Source organism: Haemaphysalis longicornis, unplaced genomic scaffold, assembly GCF_048455015.1.
Source record: "Haemaphysalis longicornis isolate Haplotype H1 unplaced genomic scaffold, Haemaphysalis longicornis Haplotype H1 scaffold_8, whole genome shotgun sequence".
Taxonomy (NCBI): domain Eukaryota; kingdom Metazoa; phylum Arthropoda; class Arachnida; order Ixodida; family Ixodidae; genus Haemaphysalis; species Haemaphysalis longicornis.
In genome coordinates this window covers 156,216,628-156,236,603 of record NW_027526445.1, presented here as the reverse complement: position 1 = coordinate 156,236,603, position 19,976 = coordinate 156,216,628, and the positions used below count along the sequence as shown (strand labels likewise).

Below are 19,976 nucleotides of genomic sequence, written 5' to 3'. Positions count from 1 at the left end.
AATTCCTGGGCAGAACTGACCAAGCTTGCACGCGACTGAAAGAACAACAGGAACACCGTACCGCGTTGATGAAGGTAGCGCATCAGTATACGCCGCTTGTCATACCTTTTTTTCCGCATTCGTCCTGAGCCAATTAATTCCCTTTTACTTTTTGAAGGAGTGTTTTCACAACCCCGTTCACGACTGGAAATCAAAGCCAGCCCATAATAGTTGCTGCATCTAATTATGAGAGCTAAGCTTTTCAGAGACTGGCAGTTGACCTGATAATTCAGAGATTGCAGAGTCAAAACATAACGGTTCTTTAAGAGAGCGATGGGTATATGCTCAAAAAAAGATGCCCTTCCAACGTCTTTACATCAAGTCTAAAATCTTTATGTTGAGCACGCCCCCAGACCCCCGCCGGCCTCTATCGGTGGGTCTGCGAACCGTATCGCAGAATCCAGTTTCCAGATCCACCGGTAGAAAGCGCAGTGGCCTCGCAAAGACAGGTTCCTCTCCCTAAAGATAAAGGAGTAATATGAGTGGGAGCCTCTCGCAGCTCACTTTTAGCTGCCGATTTCTTTGCGCGAACGGTAGAATTTCCGCAGGGCAGCCTGGCCGTTTTCAGGCGAGCGCCCGTTTACGTTCGCTCCGGCACAGAGACCCACATCCTCCACCCCCCCCCCCCCTCTCCGGAGGTTTCACACTGGGTGGAACTGGGTGGTAAAAAATGAACTAAACTCACATGCCAGGCGCCTGTTACGCCCAAGTTAGAGCCAGACATCGACGCAAACTTTCAGACGCACGGTGTTGGCGTCGACCTCTGGTGGGGATGTTACCTGGCGGTGAGGTCGATTAACAAGACAGCTAATTATCACATATGCTAACTTAACTATTATTATGTTATAAAACTAAGTTATTTGTAAAATACTGACCGCAAACAACGAGAGAAAGTACGCGAGGCAACGAGCGACTATGAGAGCAAAGAAGTTTACGCCAAGTCTGGCGGAGAGTTTTGTGTCTGCCATGTAGGCATACTAAACCTTGGCGTTTTTCAATGCCCCAAGAGCATTTTAGTTGTTTCTGAATTAAATATACGCAATTTTCTTAGAACAGCCACAATTTCTTTTCTTTTAGTGCTAATGTAGTTGAACTTCCCGCCACAACGCCGAGTCTGGGGTAGTCTAGGCACACTGCGTGGCGCATTGGTTTACGTGCGCGTTGCGGCGATATGTGGTTACTCCTTACTCGCCCGCTCCGACATCGTCTGCTGGCGTAAACGCAGCGGAGTACGTCGCCGCAGGCGTACGTCGTTGTGCGAGTACGTCGATTTTATGCGTGCATGTGGTTGGTAATTAACGCGTCAGACTTGACGATAGCGAAGCTGTACGAAAACGTCACAACCATCATGAAGGTTAAGGTCGTGATTTCGGCCGATGAGCTACTTCTTCACTGCAGTACGACCTTTACTTCATCATTATTGGCATACGTATAAGCTTCTTTTCCTATTTTAGGATCTGTGATCATTTGACATATCACCTTGGAGGGACGTAGGCTATGACGTGTCTTTCTAGTTCCGAGCAAGTGTTCCCACGATTAGGGCCAATACAGAAACCTTTTTTGGTGAATCTTGGGCGATCTCCTTAACTGGGTATGCTTGGCTTGACAAACGTGCGCCAGGGACGCTGGGCGGTCGCCGCGAGGCACGCACGCACGAACGCTAGGCATTTTCTTTTTTTAGGGTCGAAGACCGTTAGGGGCAGGTGCTGTTCAGTGTTACTGGTTATATTGTGAGCATTCGCAACCACACTCCCGGCGGTGGAGAACTCCAGAGGACAATTCCCGCACCTCGTCTTCATCTGTACATGCTCATCAGCACCAGACATGCGGCACTGTGCCATCATCTTCTACGGACATGATCATCATCATCGTGTGTTTGGCGGTGCTTGCGGCTCGAACGCCTCAGTAAACGCCGTTCCTAGCCCTTGTCTCTCAATATATTGAGTAACTCTGGGTGCTTATGGCATCTCCTGTCGTCGTCGTAATCGTCGTCTCGTATAGACGCGATAATAAAAATTTCCCCGCATTTCCCCGAGGGGAAGAATGTGAAAGTGCGAATGCAGGAGTTGAATTTGCGCGGTTCGGTAATGTTCGCGATAGAGAGATCACACACACACACACACAACTACAAAGAAAGAAAGATGCATTTATTCACAGACACCTATTTGTGTTGTCGTTGTACGTGATTGCTAGAGCGGATCTCAGCTTTGAAATTTCGTGTCAGTACTCCTTTAAGCGGGTGCATTAGCCCTTCTCACGCCCGATTCCTGGCCAATCCCCCACGTGGGTATGTGCCATGTCAGCGGCCAGGCAGCGCGCGCCCATCTCCCCCCGTTGCCAAGGAAGACGAGGAGCGCGCGCACCCGCAGCTGTTACTATGTGGACGGACGGCGGTCAACGGAATTCAGGGTCGCTTATAAAGTGCATTCGCACTTAAAACACGGGGAAGCTCGTTTACACCTCGCGTACTAAAAAAACACCGGGACACTCGTTTACGCCTCTCATTGGAGCGCTTCGCAACGCGTCCTAAAAAAACACCAAGACACTATCTTCACCCTAGAGAGCATCGCGCTTCAAATACAGACTTCTTTTACCCACCATAGGTTTCATTTCCATGTGCAAAAACGCCAAGGCGCCAAGAATACACGTAGTCTGCATGCTTCGCCCCTCCTCCGATTTCACGTTAATGGAGATTGTCCGGTGTTTTTTTTTTTGTAACTGCAGAGTGGTCTCCGAAATTTTGGATGACAATCTCTCTAAGTGGATATGCTTGCTTGACAAACGTGCACAGTGGACGCTGAGCGGTCGTTGCAAGACATGCACACACGAGCGCAGGGCCTTTTCTTGGTATGTGCCCAAAAAAAGGTACCCTTCCAATGTCTTTTCATTCAAGTCTAAAATCTTGTTCAGCAAGCTCCCAGAACCCCACTGGCATGTATCGGTGGGTCGGCGAACCGCCTCGCAGAATCTGGTTTCCAGATGCACCGATAGAACGCGCAGTGGCCTCGCAAAGACAGGTTCGTCTCCCTAAACACAAAGGAAGAATACGAGTGGGAGCCCCTCGCAGCTAACTTTTAGCTGCCGATTTCTTTGCGCGAACGGTAGTATTTGCGCAGGGCAGCCTGCCCGTTCTCGAGCGTGCGCCTCAGAACTGGCGGGTCGTCGCCGTGAGGTCCGCGGTCGCCTGCGCGCGCTCCGAAATTTCTCCGTATTTTTTTTAACTGCGGACACGAGAAATTACGATTTGCTGAACAGCTCCGCTTTTAAACATCTTTATTGAGCAACCAAGGAAGGGGGAAAAGGATGTGGTGAGCCTGCTGTGTCCAGGAGGCCACGGGCCTGCGACGAATCCAGGCCTCGTTGCACCAGGGCGAGTTGATGCTCCAGCGCCGAGCTTGTCAGTGGAGACTCCCTCTGTCCAACGGAAGGGGAGCGGGAGGAAGTAGAGGCGGGGACATGATTACGAAATCGGGCAGGTAGTGGTTTGTAGACGCCGATATATGTGAACTTCCGTGGTTGGAGAGAGAGAGAGAGAGAGAGAGAGAGAACAACTTTATTTAGCCACACAAATATGCGGCGACTACGTGCCGGATGGGGTGGTTCCCTCTTCACGGGACCCATATGCTTCCGCAACTGCCTGGCCCCTGGAGATCAGGACGAGCTGGTCTTCCAAGGCGGGGCTGGTTAGCAAGGTCTCCCATCGCTCGTTAAGGGGTGTGGGAAGGGTGATGGAGGATTGGGTAAGGGGTGGGGGGATTGCCTCGGTGAAATCGCACTCTCCGATGACGTGCCGGAGCGTGCCCAATTGTCCGCAGAATCTACACTCTTTCTCGTATATCTCGGGGTACATTCTGCTTTGGAGATAGGGGTGCGGGAAGGATCCTGCTTGTACTTGGCGATAGATCGTTTGCTGTGCTCTGCTGAGCGACTTGTGCGGGTCAGGGCACCGCCGTCTGTTTTCCCTGTAGTGGCTGGTGATGTCCTGACACTGGTGTGGGGAAGGGTATGTTCTTCGAGTGTGGATATGTAGTGCGCGAGGTAGAATCCAGCGGAGTTGGGAACTGACGGTTACGAAGTCATTGATTCGAAATATTTCCTTCAATCCGCAGGACGTAGCTGCTACAACTTTTCGGTCAAAATTTTCTATTCAGCTGGGCCACATAAGGTTCAATTTCAAGTGAACAACCTCTTTTTATTTCACTCAGGGCTATGTTTTCTGTGGCATGGAAGGCCATACGCTTCTGCTACCTGTCTCGGCCTGGTACCCGAAACTGCATGATCAGTATCCAATGAGAAAAGTGTTTTAATATTAGTAGACTTCAAGTTGGGAACAAAATTGTATTGCCAAGCTGCATCTGGCTTGAGGTTTCACGGTTTCCCGCCTCCCTTCGTCCAAAATATGTTTTTATTTCCCTAATATAATAAACGTCTGAAAGTAGTCATAATAAAATATTGTCCGAATATTAACAATACTAATTTAATAGCGACAATGTCGACAACGGGGGGTAGAACCATTTTGTCGTGAAGCAGTATGAGTTATTCCTGCTTTCGGGTCAGTTCCTGCTCGGTTTGAGCGTGTTAAAGAAATAGCGGTTCGGGTTCGGGCTCAATTCCAGTGGCCAAACACAGCTATGAGGAGCAAAAGGTGTTAGTCTCTTATTTTTAAGCTTTCCCTTGTTTTTTGCCAGTGACGTAGATTAATATCCATATAGCGATTAGTTATCTCCACTTCACTAACGTGTTTTAAAGGTGTTAGGCGAAGTACTGCAGAGTTGGTTCGTTCGTGCTATTTTATATGCATTGCCGACGTGCTTTTCAGACTTTTTAATTTAGTCGGATCACTTTTGTGAATTTTTTTTTTTTTTTTCATTTTTCTAGATTGCTCATAAGTTTTAAAGTTCCCTCCGAACAACTGTTTTACTGCCCCCAAATCTGCATTTTTGTGGACCTCCAGCGGGTTACGTGGTTCGCCATTTTCGTAAATTTTTTTCGTATTCTCAATGTTATTTGCGGATATCGGTGTTTTTTGAGGTGCAGGGGAGGGAAAAAGATGCATATTTCTGATTTTCATATTTTTTTTTTTGAGAATTTTATTGTTTTTTCTTGTTTTTTCGAAATTCTGCCCGACCAATTTATTTACATTATTGTAACGAGTAAGGCTGCTATTTGCGCCAAATCTGCATTTTGTGGAAATCCAGGGCATTACAAGCTTCACCATTTGTTTACTCGTATTCTGAACATTCTTTTACTTTCTTCTTTGATTGTTCTTTTTTCTGGGGGTGTATAGGATGCATATTGTTTTCATTTTCTTAGATAATTTTTGTGAAAATTTTATTTTTCTGTTATTCTGATTTTTTTATATATATATATGATTACGTCCTACCAATTACCTCCATTTACGCTAATATAAGAATTTAAGAAGTCACTAACGCCGGCTTCTGCGAAAATGCCGGGCGTTACAGGGTCCTGGCTGTGGGGATTCTTGGTAAAGAACGCTACGCATTAACACCGATTCGGTTCCCGTTCGACATTGTTATAATTGACCGCATATTATCGTGGCCTATTGTTGCCACAGTAAGTAGTCGAAGCAACCCGCTCCCCTAAATATAGGAGCTAATATCTCCAGAAATAAATATTGTCCAATCTTCTTCTTCCGCAGGATAACAAAATATATTTAAGGCGTTCTATTGGAGCCGTGGAGAAATTCCGGTCACGCTCGATGGTAGGTGCTTCACCACTTGGACTTCAACGCCTCAAGCCTCAAGTGTCGATCTGTCAGGCATGCCCGCTGGATGTCCGTCATGTGCACGTTGTACACCAGCCACGCTGTGCGCCGTCGCTGATTTTGCGACTTCATGAAGTTGAGCTGCACGGAAAAGTTGTGTGGTTCATCTTAGAGGCACAACGACGAAAACTTACATAAACGGCTGTTTGAGAAGCAAGTTTTTCGGGACGGTCGGGCCATCATTCCCCCAATGACCGATGTCGCCTACTAACACGCATCAGCACAACCCTGCGCTTACTGCCAAAATATTTCCTCTTAACATCTAATGCGTGACATTTTTTGTTGTTTAAACCACCCATTTAAGAATACTGGGATTAGCGGGGAGAAGCAAGTCCGATATTAGCGCATTCGGCCGCCGAGAGGCGTTCTCAGTACAAGATGCCTTGGACGTGCCCGCCTCCTGCTGCCCTCTGTATACTCGCGTACAAGTTAAGAACGGCAATAGCTCACGTGTTGTGTCACTCCGCCGAAGCGAGGAATCCGGTTTTCAACGTGTGCCCGCATTTCCAAACGAAATTACACTTCATGCGTAACATTGTTATCGTGTTCATACCTATACTCGGTTACAACTCAAGAACGGCACCACCTCATGTAGTGTATCACTCCGCCAAAGCGCCGGACCCGTGACGTCAGTGCGCGCGCGTTTTGAAAGGGGTTTGCTATGAATGCGTGATATCGTCTGCCTCGTCTCGCGCAGTTTGTTTGTCGTCACTGGAGTCATTTATAAGCATATTAAGTCAAACAAATCACGGTAAAGGCTCACGCCATGTTCAAAACATTCCCCGTAACGCCCTACTTGCGCCGCGCGGAGAAACATTCGGCTACGGTGATAAGGCACAGCTGCAACTTCCGGTGTCGTTCTTAAGTTGTCATCGAGTATAGTTTTTTTTTTTTTTTTTGTCGCCGCTGCAGGAATTTATAGTCAGATTAAGTGTGAGAAATCACGCAAAAGGACTCGTATACCAACATCCGCTGAGTAAAGGGGTCGGAGATTACCAGAAACGCCACCCACTGCTGTTGGGTAATATTGGAGAGCGGTGTATAGATAGGGGCGGGGAGCATTCCATGGTAATGCAGTAGGTTTCCATGTTGGGCCAAAACGCATTTGACTGGGCAACGGGCAGGGAACTTCCAAAATGCTGGTTAGTCAGTCGCCACAGATACGTACAATAGCTACCTGAAACTTATCTTCTTCAAGATATAAACTTTTTTTGAAAACCACACGGCTTTACGATCCGAATCCGCAGTATTTACGTGTTACCTTGTCGCGATGAGAAAGATGTATGACCAATGACATTCAAGTACCAAGAAGACAAAAGGCTGCGCTGCGTTGGCCATGGCCGCTTAAAAACATTATAGCATATTTGGCCAATGCGTTTATGTCGAGCAATAACGTCTCTGTTTTGGAGTGCTGCAACGCATCACTCTCTGGGCTCTTCAGCGAAACTGGAAATATTATGCATTTTTTTCTGCTAGGCTTTAGAAGTTCCTCACAGAAGTAGAGAACCTGGAATTATCTTTTCTTGCGCCCCTCTGGCTGTTTTCAACCCGCAGGTATTTGAAACGGTACTTCGAAGCACTAATGATTGACACCTGAAGAGTAGGTAACGTTTTCCCTACGGAGCCGCGAAAACGGTTTAGATAGTGTTTACAAATGTACTGCTTTTCCTCTATACACCACTGTTTCTATTTCGCTCTATCAAGTTTCATAGTTCGCCTGGAAGAAAAAAAAAAGAAGTGGTAGATTTCGTTCTTCCGACTGTCGTTGGCCTGCATTCAACACTGATAATCCAGACAAGTGCCGAAAAAGTAGCGGTAGAAAAACTGACATTCATTATCAGCCTTCTTACTAGCCTGGCTGGTTGGCTGGTCATAAACGTTGTCACGAAGCAGTAAGTTGTCAGAAACCGACTATTTCTTGCTTGGAATGATGCTTTAGGTTTTACCAGAAGAATACAACAGGCATAGGAATTATTTCAACTAAACTGCCAGCTTCTGTCGCCGAGTTCATCCGGCAAGCGCTTTCGCCACCCAAGGCACCGTCACCGTGGCTCCCGCAAAGCTACACAGCCGCAGCTCGTCGGCAAACACCAACTATGCATATTCCGCTGCCCTGTAGGCCACAGTAACTTCACCAGAACAAACAGCCAACTGCGGCCTCGGGGTCGCAAGACGGACCATAGTTGGATTCATGGCTGGCCACCTGCAGACATGACCTTACTCGGGCGAGCCTTGGAACATCTAAACACGCCACCCCTGTTATAACGTCTGACTCCCCGTATTCTTACCCTTCGCTTCCACTCCACGCTTTAAACAGCAGCCTTGTGCAGTCCATGAACACGTCTTGGGCACGCATGCATGGCCTTGCCGACTTGGCACTTCTGACCGCGCTCCCCGCTAACCTTACCCCCGCCAAATCGCCAGAACACGCCTGAGGCCCCAGTGACCTTGCCTCGGAATGCACAAAAAACTAGGGAAACCAATCACACACTCTCGTCGCAACTTTATCTATGGCAAAATTACCGAAGTCTTCCTTTACCTTGGGCTCCCAACAGCGGCGAAGTGACGTAGCAGCGAAGAATAAGCGACGAGCACACAGATCTGCCCGAGATTAACACCACAATGCCACAAGCCAACGACGACAATGCCAAACGTTGGTGCTGCAGTCTTTGCGGGGCTTCCCGTTATCATAAACGCTCACGAAAAGATTGCAGTATCAGATACTTGCTTGGACTCTTTCGCAGAGTCCTAAAAACGAGCTAAAAAGTCCATGGCTCCTCGGAACGTGTGAGGGTGGACAGGGCCCGAAGAAGTTCGGTGCCGGTGTAAGGGGCGTACAGGGCATAGTGATAAAGGCCTAATAGTAGAGGGCCTAGTAATACGGGTGCGACGAAGATGTTGAAGCCGTTGCGAAGAGTAGGTTTTGCAGAGAGGCCAGTAGGCTATCGGGAGGCCGGCGATTATTAAGGATGAGTCGGGAAATTGTTTTGTTGGCAGCTATTTAGAGGCCATGCCGCCCATAAGAATTTGCAGAATGTCACATGCTCGTTTGGTTGTGAGCGTCCCAGCGAGTTTAACGCAGAAGGTGCACTGTTTTTGATTTTGTAGTTGCTTGACTTCTCAGAGAGCGGTTTTATTAAGTTCTGTTATGTGACGTTTGAGGTTGCCGTTATCTTTCTTGCAGCGTCAGCAATTTAATAGGCCACGTCTCGCTTATCAGACAGGGTCTAAATGGGTGTCAACTGCCGTGAATTCAGGAGTCCGATTGGCACTTTTGCTGCGCCTACACTGAGTTTCAAGGAGGCTCTCTGCCCAGCTGTGCAAGTCTTCCGCAGGTCTGAGGAGTGAGAGGAGATCTTAACGGCCAGCTTTCCAGTTAGTCACTTTAGACCCAGACTCGCCGTACTGCCCCGGGCCTCGACCACATAACTTACAAACTCCTTTGCAATCTGTAAGAACTACTTGGCCTATGACACGCTACCTATGAAATGGCGCCCTGTCAGCATCCGCCATGCTCGCAAGCCAAATAAATCCATCAATTTGTTCTACCGACGCCCCATCTGGCCAACATGAAGCACAAGCACCGGCAAACTTGTCACCTGATCACCTAGTCACACGCCGCCTAACTGCCCACCTGTACGATACAGACCACTCCCACACCATGCTTTACTTTAAGCCCCAAGTGTCAGAACAAGATGCCTAGCTGCAACTGAAAGAAGACATTGCTGAGATCAGCAACGCGCACCCAAGTGCTATATTGGCACTGAAGATAAATGAGCGTTGGCCAAAGCGTCAAACAGCAATTCTCAATCTACTACAAACAACAGTCCGCCTAAAAGTTCGTCCGTGCTTTCCTGACCAATCGTCTTGATCACCTGCCAGACGCGCACGACGAGGGCCCGTCCTCTCCCCTCTACTATTATTGCTATGGAAAGATCCCGCCACGGCTCTCGAACATCCCAGATATCTCCATCGCACTTTACGCGGACGATATTACCACTAAGCACCAGCCAAGTCGGCCCTCCTAATACACAGAAGTCGAAAGCGACGTCGCCTGCCACAACACACTCCAGAACCTGAAATATCAATCGACGGCCGACCAGTCCCCACAGGGTCCAAACTACACGTCCTCGGGGTGCAATATTACCTCTATGATTAGTAAGTAGCATTCCTCAAATGCCTGCAGAAAACGGTGGCTCAATTACCATTTCGCATAATTTAAGCCATGCCCCGAGTTCCGTCACTTACGGCGCACCCTAGTTCGTATTGAAGTTACAAGAAACAGCGAAGATGGACATTCGCATCCGCAAAGCGAACAAGTCAACGCTAGCCCTGCCAGCTTACACATCTACAGATCGCCCCTTCCAGGTTGACCTCTTCTGCTTCTACCTAAATCAACAATGTCACTCGTTGGTCATTGAAAATGCAGGTAAGACTACCCCAGCTTCATTTTACTGGCCAGTATTCTCGGCTGAGGCCTGCTTCGCTTATCTGTGAAGTGCGCGTGAAGATTGGATCCGGTTCTCTATTTTAAACTTTTCTGAATAAACTGAGCAGCAAAACAGCTATTCTAACGATTATCACGTCCCAAGCAATGTAAAATATTGCTTGGGACATGATAACGGTTATCGGCTTCAAAAAAGGACTCATGCATAAGGTTTCGCTTCTGTCGTTCGTATTTCTAATGTCACTGATTCCCCCTTTCTATTTCAAGTGGCTTATATGTTTTGTATAAAATGTACGTCTGTCATGTCATTACCCCATGTTTCAGTAAGGCGGCCAATGTTTTAGAGAAACTAGAAGAATACCCCCCCCCCTTATCTTCCTGAACCAACCGTTGGCACATCACGGCATCAAGTTCATTGCGCCAGGATTGCGTCTCATTACCCTCTACATTTTTTTTCTCGAAGAACTCGCTGCACTAAACCAGCAATATCACGCAAAAATACCTACCTTTTGTATTATGGTATTCCAGGTCTCCGCCATGAAAACAAATTTCCGCTGGTTGGGTATTATGAACCCTGCCTGAGTGGAGATGTCCAGCTCTTCGCGATTCCCAGAAGCAGATGCGGGGCACGTCTGAAAGCAACGAGGTATATGCGCCCTTTGCTCATTTTTTTCGCGAAAGTTAAAAATATTTGACCATACCTATAAGCAACAACCCCCTGCCACAGCTACCTGGCGTTACTTTTGGAGGAAGCGCTCAACCCAAGTCGGACCGAGCGAAGCTTGGACTTGCGATTGTTAAAAAGTGATTTTCATGCAGCCCTGAAGGTAGCTAGAGTGAGGTTACCTGCGTCCTTTCACGACAACACTCCTCGTGGGGTCGCCACAATGACAAAGCGCTCCTATTAATCACTGAGCCGACACATCCCCGTTCATCCCACAAGCCGCGAAGGACGAAACCTTCTCTAGAGAAGCAGTCTCAGCAGAGTTCGTTGCTGGGCTAGTTAGTGCATAGTAAGTTTAGGAGAAACCAGCTGAACATACACTCTAAGAAAAATGGTAGTCAGTATTGACTCGTTTTACAGAGTCATTGGCTTGCTACAGAATTGACTACCTTTGGACTCTTATGGGGAGGGTCACCAGACTCTCTTTCAAACAGAGTCCTGGGACTCTTAGGGAGGGAGTCGTGACGAAGAGTCAAAAGTGAGTCTGCAGGACTCCTGATAATTAGTCACGGTGACTCCGAAATAGTAAACAAAAAGAGTCTGCTTGACTACGTTATGGCCCAGCAATGAGAGTCGTCCTGACTCTGTTTGGAAAAGAGTCTTGTGACTCTGTTAGACCGAGTCAAAAAAGCGTATGCAGGACTCTGTAAGGGAAGTCACCTCGACTCCTAATTTTCAAATGAAGGGAGTCTTCATGACTACTTTGCGACTAGTAAAAGTAGTCACTCAGACTCTCCGTTTGGCTACAGAGAGCCCGCTTGGCTACTTTGGCTACTACATGAACCCAGCTAAGTCGCCCTGACCTGCTGAAAGGGAATCCCGTGACCCCTGAGATAGGGCATGCAGGACTCTGCAGCACCGTCACCGACACTGAAAATCTGCAAAGAAAAAGTCCAGTCGACTATTTTCCGACTCGAGCAAACAGAATCCCTTCAGAGTCGATAGGGTAAAAAATACCATACAGATACTATTATGACCCTATAAGGACAGCCATGCATACATGCAAGAAACATCAATGCAAAGTACCAACACAACTATTTTATTGAAATAAAGCCTACAACCGTTTTAAATTTTAAATTATGCATTGGCTCAATGACTAGAAAAAATTGATACAAAATAAAAATGACGAGTTTTTGTCTTAGACAACATATAGTCGACTATAAGAAACGTGAGAAATACAAGATTCAAAATTATCACCTTAGACAACATTTGTGTCTCACATAACAAAAACTTGTTACATCGAACGGGACAAGCAACACTGAGTTCACATATACAAAACACAACCCTACAACAGTGATCAGCCACCAGCTGCTCGCTCAATAACTTAACAAAATGATAAGTAAATATGAAAACACAAATTTTCTTAAAACCACATTTATAGAAAAAATGTTACAAGAAATAAAAATCACGAGTTTGTCTTAGACAACATATACATGAATAGAAGAAACGTGAAAAATACAAGATTCAAACTTATCACCTTAGACAACATTCGTGTCTCAAATAACAAATTGTAACATTCAACGGGTCAAGCAACACTTGAGTTCACATATACAAAACACAACCCTACAACAGTGATCAGCCACCAGCTGCTCGCTCAATAACTTAACAAAATGATAAGTAAATATGAAAACACAAATTTTCTTAAAACCACATTTATAGAAAAAATGTTACAAGAAATAAAAATCACGAGTTTGTCTTAGACAACATATACATGAATAGAAGAAACGTGAAAAATACAAGATTCAAACTTATCACCTTAGACAACATTCGTGTCTCAAATAACAAATTGTAACATTCAACGGGTCAAGCAACACTTGAGCTCACATATACAAAACACAACCATACAACAGTGATCAGCCATCAGCTGCTGGCTCACAACTTAACAAAATGTCAAGTGAATATGAAAACACAAATTTTTTTAAAACCACATTATAACAAATATTTGAAAATGTCACTTTAGACAACTGAAGTGAAAACATTTTAGAACAATACAACTCGCAAATTGAAAACAGGACAATAAAATACACAAAAGAGAGTTCGGGAGAGTGTTATTGCTTAATAAAATTGTAATCTTGAACACATTCCTATTTAATGCATACAGCTGATGATAATGATGATTGTAGGGTTTAATGCGCCGACGCAACGCAGGCGATGAGGCGCGCCGTAGTGGAGGGCTCCGGATTAATTTTGACTACCTGGGGATCTTTATCGTGCGCCGAAATCTCGTACACACGGGCGTTTTTGCTTTTCGCCTCCATCAGAAAAGCGGCCGCCGCGGCCGTTAATGCATACAACTAGGTTCGGCTTTATAATAAGGCCACTTTGACCACTCATACGCAATGCAAATGAACATTAAAAAAGGGTGTTAAAGAATTATGAATTGATGATTGTTATAATTTTCCTGAGAATATTTTGTTCATTTTGGAACACAGAAATTTACTCGGAGGCTATATGTTCCAACACCCACCAGTTGATCTGCTGTCGCTGGACAATGTATTTATTCCCTGGCTTTCCCTGCACGAGCTCTCAAGGTAGTGACTACCTTTGTCGCCGGCATTAAGATGCTCAAGCATGCGCCCGTTTGCACCACCATCAGTTCCTCCGAAACTGTAAAGGTCTGCTTTGCAGACTTCACGTACTGCAGGTTGTATGCCCAGTACATGGCACATACAAGAGCGATTCCTGACGTGAAGTCAAAGACGTTAACGGATACATGTTCGCACACCATCTTAATTGAGTCGGACCCGAGTGGGCTGCTCCCCGTGTATAGCAGAGTCGGGTACGAGGATGCAGTATTTCGGTCCTGTAAAAAAAAAGACAAATAATGCTGAAATTATTTGCTGTAAAAAAAGTTCTTTATGTGAACAGTCATCAATATGTATAAATTATTACTCTGACTGTCTTTACTATGCCACGTGGACTGAAAAAGAAAATACCTGCGATGATAAGTTACAGGGTAAGCTCAGTTATAGTACACCCTCCGGTTATGCGAAGACCCCCTTCATATGATTAATCATTGGGGTCGCAGCAACCTGCCCCTGGAACCTACGCATTAAATACACCGGTTGTATAACGAACAAGTACACGCAGCTAGCTTCATGTGATGCACGACTCGCAACCTGACACCCCTATTGCGGTTAAAAAACCTGCATACTTCCCACCTTTCATGCCGCTTTTTTGCCACATTTTCCTTTAGGCTGTGGCTAGCGTTCCGTCCAGACGGAATACAACTGAGAGCGTAGCGTTCCGTCCAGACGGATCCGGCGTGAAATTTGTACAGTTCCGTCCAGACGAAAGCAAAACCGGCTGATTAGACGCCATCTTGAGTATTCATATTGGGTGTAGTGGTTGCGCCTCGCATAATGGCGCAATCGTGCCGGGTTCGATTCTCCTGGATCCTGCTTTTTTTTTTTTGCATGGTTGTGCCAGCGTCTTGTAACAGCTAACTTTGCGCCAAGTCGGTTTAAATTTCGTACTCAACAGAGCCAAGGCCGACGTAGCCATCGCTAGTTACGCTCGATCTCCTGTAATTATTACCAGTGATTAATTAACAGCTAGGGACTCAGGCTAGTCTCAGTGAGTGGTAGCGGTTTGGCCGGTTGGGTAAAAATCAATACCGACTGCTGTCGCTGAAATATTGTGAAGCGGGTGGCGGGTAGCGGCTTGGAGATCCGTTCGGATTGAGATAGAGTTAGTACGATCATTTGTGATTACTAATAATGACTACTAATAAACATTGATACTGGCTAGTCAGTGAGCGGAAGCGGTTTGGCCTGTTGTGTAAGAAGAAAAAAAAAAGACTGCTCTCAACGTGAGCTGTGTTTCCTCTGGACGGAACTTTAGTGACAGCTGCCTTACCGTCTGCACGGAACTCGACACTTTTCTCTTCGCGTAATAATTAACAGTGACTCTGTCTAGTCAGTGAGCGGAAGCGATTTGGCAGGTTGGGTGAAAATAAAAAAAAGACTGCTCTCAACGCGGGTTGTGTTTCCTTAGGATGGAACTTTAGTGACCCTTTCCGTCTGGACGGAACTCGACACTTTTCTCTTCGCGTTCCGTCCAGACGGAATGGCAACTGTCACTAAAGTTATGTCCAGAGGAAACATAACTCGCGTTGAGAGCAGTCTTTTTTATCTTTAACCAACCGGCCAAACCGCTTCCACTCACTGACTAGCCTGAATCACTGTTAATTAATCACTGGTAATAATTACAGGAGATCGGGCGTATCTAGCGATGGCTACGCCGGCCTTGGCTCTGTTGAGTACTGTTGAGTACAAAGTGAAGACCGACCGCTCTCACCACATCAATTGTAAATTGGGCGCTAAGTTAGCTGTTACAAAACGCTGGCCCAACCACGCAAAAAAAAAAAAAAATGTCCGGGGGGAATCCAACCTGGTACGATCGTGCCATTATCCGAGGCGCAACCCCTACACCAAATATGAATACTCGAGGTCGCGTCTACTCAGCCGGTTTTACTTTCGCCTGGACGGAACTGTACAAATTGTATGCCGGCTCCATCTGGACGGAACGCTAAGCTCTCAGTTGTATTCCGTCTGGACAGGAGGATAGCGCTCTCCGTCTGGATGGAATTTTAGCACTTGTATATCGTTCCGTCCGGACGGAACGCTAGCCACAGCCTTTCCTTTAACATTGCGCTATCTCCCGGCTTGTCTCTTTGAGGCACTACTCTTTTTCTACTCGTTTCTTTACTACCCCAGTATGCTCAAGGCATCATCTCAAGCAATCGCGACTGCAGCCGCTCGTGCCTGTTTTTTTGTTCACAATCGGTGAAGGGTGCTCAGAGCCACAAGGTCAATTTTTATTTTTCTGGCTGAGCACAACAAACAAATGCCACAAATGCCACTAACGCTTGGTGATAAGATCAAAATAACCGAAGAGACCGGAAAAGCGCTGAGCTACCGCCGACCCTTCCATCTACATTCGTTGCTTCTTTGTTCACGAATAACAGCAGACAGTTCCATTTAGCAAATGTCCTGCTTCAGAAAATGCCCTGCTTCACCCACTGCATTTGCATTCTTCTCGCACTTTTGCTATGTTCAGCTTTATCCCATGGCTGTGTGTGTACACAGCTAACACAGCAAAACGTTTTTGGAGGGCACATATTGTGGAAGTAAATTTTTTTTCCTGGAATAGGTGCTTAGGTCACGCACTCACAAATTACATGAGGACAAGTTACACAGTAAATACCATGTTGCGCCGAACCATTTACAAAGCGCTGTTTGTCCATTTTCGACTTCACATGTCTGTATCTAGTCTGTGCTACTTCAAGATGTTAAAAAACACTAGCAACTACCCCACTGTGGATCTTTCCAAAGCTTGACTTTGCTGGCTGATATCTTAAACACACTGGTTCCTTCCCAGGGTCTGGAGCTCCCCTTAAGGCTTCTCTTTATGGTAAGTTACAAAATTGAGGTTATCAAGAAACCGAAATTTTGAGTGCACTTCACCTTTAGGAAAGCAAAAAAAGTACAGGGTCAGGGCTATTTCGCTACCTCTGGTCAAAGTAACCATGAACGTTAAGCCTAAACACGTCAGCCAGCCTTTTAAAGAGCAACAATTTTTTCCCAGCTGCTGTCTCTTACATGTAATCATTTCTTTTAGTTTAAGATTGGGTACACCCTAATATTTTTAATGCCGAGGGCAACTCAAGCCAAGAGCCCATTGCTAATGTTGCCATCTAATTCGCAAATTAAGCTCACTGTTCTCACCAGTATCGTGAAGATGTCATCCTCTCTTTCCTTCGCCAAATAGGGCAACCAAACAGCAGCGCTGACACCTTTTGCATCTGTAAAGAGAACAAACTAAAGTTGCACAGCCGAACCCAACTGATGGAAACCATTTGCATCGATTTATCCAGTATGTCGAACTCCTTCCGGTAACAGTATAATTGCAGTGAAACATATAGCAAAAATTACGTCTATATCGTATGAAAATACAAGCGAAACCCGCTATATCGAACGGCAAATGTTCTCACCAGTATAGTGAAGATGTCATCCTCTCTTTCCTTCGCCAAATAGGGCAACCAAACAGCAGCGCTGACACCTTTTGCATCTGTAAAGAGAACAAACTAAAGTTGCACAGCCGAACCCAACTGATGGAAACCATTTGCATCGATTTATCCAGTATGTCGAACTCCTTCCGGTAACAGTATAATTGCAGTGAAACATATAGCAAAAATTACGTCTATATCGTATGAAAATACAAGCGAAACCCGCTATATCGAACGGCAAATGACGCAGGAATGCCCCCCCCCCCCACCTAGTTGGCTTTTCCTCAAGGCGAAAGAGAAATACTGCCGGCACATTTATCCCGGCCGCTCATCGGCAGTTGGCGGCTCCTTCCCTCCTTCTCGCTCTCCCTCTCTATCGTAACGCACCTGCGCCGTCTAAGGCGAGTTGTCGCACCCCCATGATTAAAATTATCGTGGCCTGTCCACCAGGTTTTTTTTTTTTCGTTCTTTGAGTGTGTACCGCTCGCGCTTTATAGACTTTTTTTCCGAAGTGTAGCTGTGCTGGCTAGCGCTAGAAACGTTTATTTGACGGCTCAGCTAGCGCGAAGCGGCCGAATTTGCAATTCGCCGTGAAGCAGACAATAATAGAGTCAAAAGCGGTGTGGAGCTATAGTACTACAAAGGAATTGTCATCTACTGCAAGATAACGCTCAGTATACTTAGGTATAGCCGGACATGGCGTGCACACAAATTTCCTTGCCTGCTTCCTTGTGCCTGATTTCCACGTACGTGTGCTTGTTAAGGAGGATATTCCCCGCCTTATGCTCCCGAATGTGGCCTTGCAAACGCTCCTGCGCCACCCTAACGCATAATAATAGTTCACTCCAAAGCCCACACAATGCTAATATACCTTTCGTTAGACCGGCGGCCTATGAACAAAACGCTTACGGTGCGCAAGCTGCAGCAGGATGGTGCGCAATTTCATGTTTATACAAAAAACAAAACATCTACGCGTAGCTGGATCAGGCGAGACCAGGCTTGCGAGCAAAACACAGAAATGGTCTCATAACGAGCACATCTCTGCGCTGGAGTAGCATTAAAAGCGTTCTGCGCACCTCCTATATTCCTCTAGCACCAGCCACCGTAAGCTTACCGACGCGGTATTCAGACATGATAACCTGAAAAATAAAAACCGCATTTCACTATGCCTCGCCGTACCATTTAACCACAAAGCTACGCCAGCTTCCTCGAGGTCCGAGTATACAGGATTTCGGCGCACGTTAAAGATCCTCAGATGGTCAAAATTAACCCGGAACCCTCCACTACAGCGTTCCTCATTGCTTGCGTTGCGTTGGTGCGTTAAACCCTTCAATCAATCAAGCTTCCTCGAGGTACCCGGCGTTTCCTTTGGTTGATGGCCACTGCAATGGAACAGTTGATACACCTTCAACCGTTATCAAAGGGAACTTATTTAACACTAGTTCACCTTCACAAACATTATAGTGAGAGTGAGGGCTGGGGGAGGGGAGGAGGGCAGGCCCATTAGTGCTAGTAAAATCTGCGGAGCGGGCAGTACTGAGCATGGTTTGGGCGCGACCCAGGTGTCCATCGTTATTTGCTCAAGTTACTGCACCCTACATGCAAAGCTATGTCGGCAACATGTGACGCCAGCACACAGGGGGAGCAGGCGCTCCTGTGAGCCGAGCACACAGTGGCCGTAGATACCATACAATCTCGCGCCGGATCACTAACAATTGTTGTCAGCGCTCTGGCGGCATGGCGACAAAGCAAACATGCGAGCGAGCAGACAGCAACATATCGCAGTGGGACACGCAGCCTCGCTCCCGACATCTCAACTACGCATGTCTGTACGTTTTCCTCGGCCGCTGCCAGGTGACGGCACCGGGATCTTCGGCCGTGCGCTCCGCGGTTCGTATTTGAATTGTTCATTACTGTTAGCGCAAAATTATATTCTACCAATACATACGCGTCCCGCATTTGTACGAAGTGACTGCTGCTCGGCGCCGAAATAAGCCGCTGTCGAACACCTACTCGTTTCTTTTCATGTTGACATTTCGCCCCTCTGTCAGCCTGAGCCAAATTCATCAAAGCGCACTCAGCGTTCCGTGTTCAGGGTCAAATAAAAGCGCCAGAAGAAGTAAAACAAACTTTCACTGCGCCTAGACCGTGGAGCGGCCATCGTGTTCAAGGTCGCCGTTTCGTCGGCGGTGAGCCATCGGCGGCGGCTAGCGCCAACGGTCATGCTGCCCTGTTCGCATACTCAGGCCGTCGAAAAACCTGCCACTCACGCAGACATGCGGTTAGACGCTTCTGCCACGACTGTCCGCATAGTATTCAAGCAGCATATTACACAATTGAGCGTTATTCGCAGAGTGCACGAAGTATTTTCACGAGGGAAAATCTCTCGCCGCGGTGAATACTTCACTTACCTCTATCAGATGCAGTTTCTGTGTTGCCGCAGCTCCGTCCGTATATCTTCCCATATCATGGACGCTGTCCTCACGTGGAGCACGGCAAAAGCACTGTAAAATTGTCGCGACACTGACCAGCGAGACCACGTAGTTACGAAAACCACCCTAACGGCCACAACACAAAGAACGCCCCTCCCGGCGGAGCACGCCGGCAGTTCAAAAATTTCCACTGCGCGGCGCCTGCTCGCCTGCTCGCGGGAAACGCCTGACGTCACATCTGCGGCGACCAATCAGAGCGGCATCTTTTTTTTTTGTTTTCTATGCTCCTCGTATCTGTTCCCCTCTCCCGCAAAGTTGCGCCCCAACCCGAGTCAAAGAAGAGTCGCCAAAATTATGACTATGTTCTGTGACTCCCTTTTGACTCACCAAGCGTTAAAGGTAGTCGTGGCGCCGGGGACTCTCTTTTGACCACCTTTTTTCTTAGAGTGTAGGAACAAAGGACAAAGCAGCCTCACTTGCAGGGACCTAGATGTGTGCAATAATTTTGCCTTATTCATCGCCTGCTCTGGTGGTAGGGA

General features: G+C 46.8%; 1 long non-coding RNA gene across 1 annotated transcript; it reads right to left on the bottom strand.

Annotated features, from left to right (window-relative positions):
• Positions 1-11,904: 11,904 nt before the first annotated feature.
• Positions 11,905-19,619, bottom strand: LOC144150173 (uncharacterized). Its single transcript, XR_013318444.1, has 4 exons — positions 19,417-19,619; positions 16,991-17,067; positions 16,725-16,801; positions 11,905-13,798 (listed from the first exon to the last, which is right to left on the bottom strand). It is a non-coding gene; the product is annotated as an uncharacterized LOC144150173 (long non-coding RNA).
• Between the last annotated feature and the right edge of the window lie 357 nt (positions 19,620-19,976).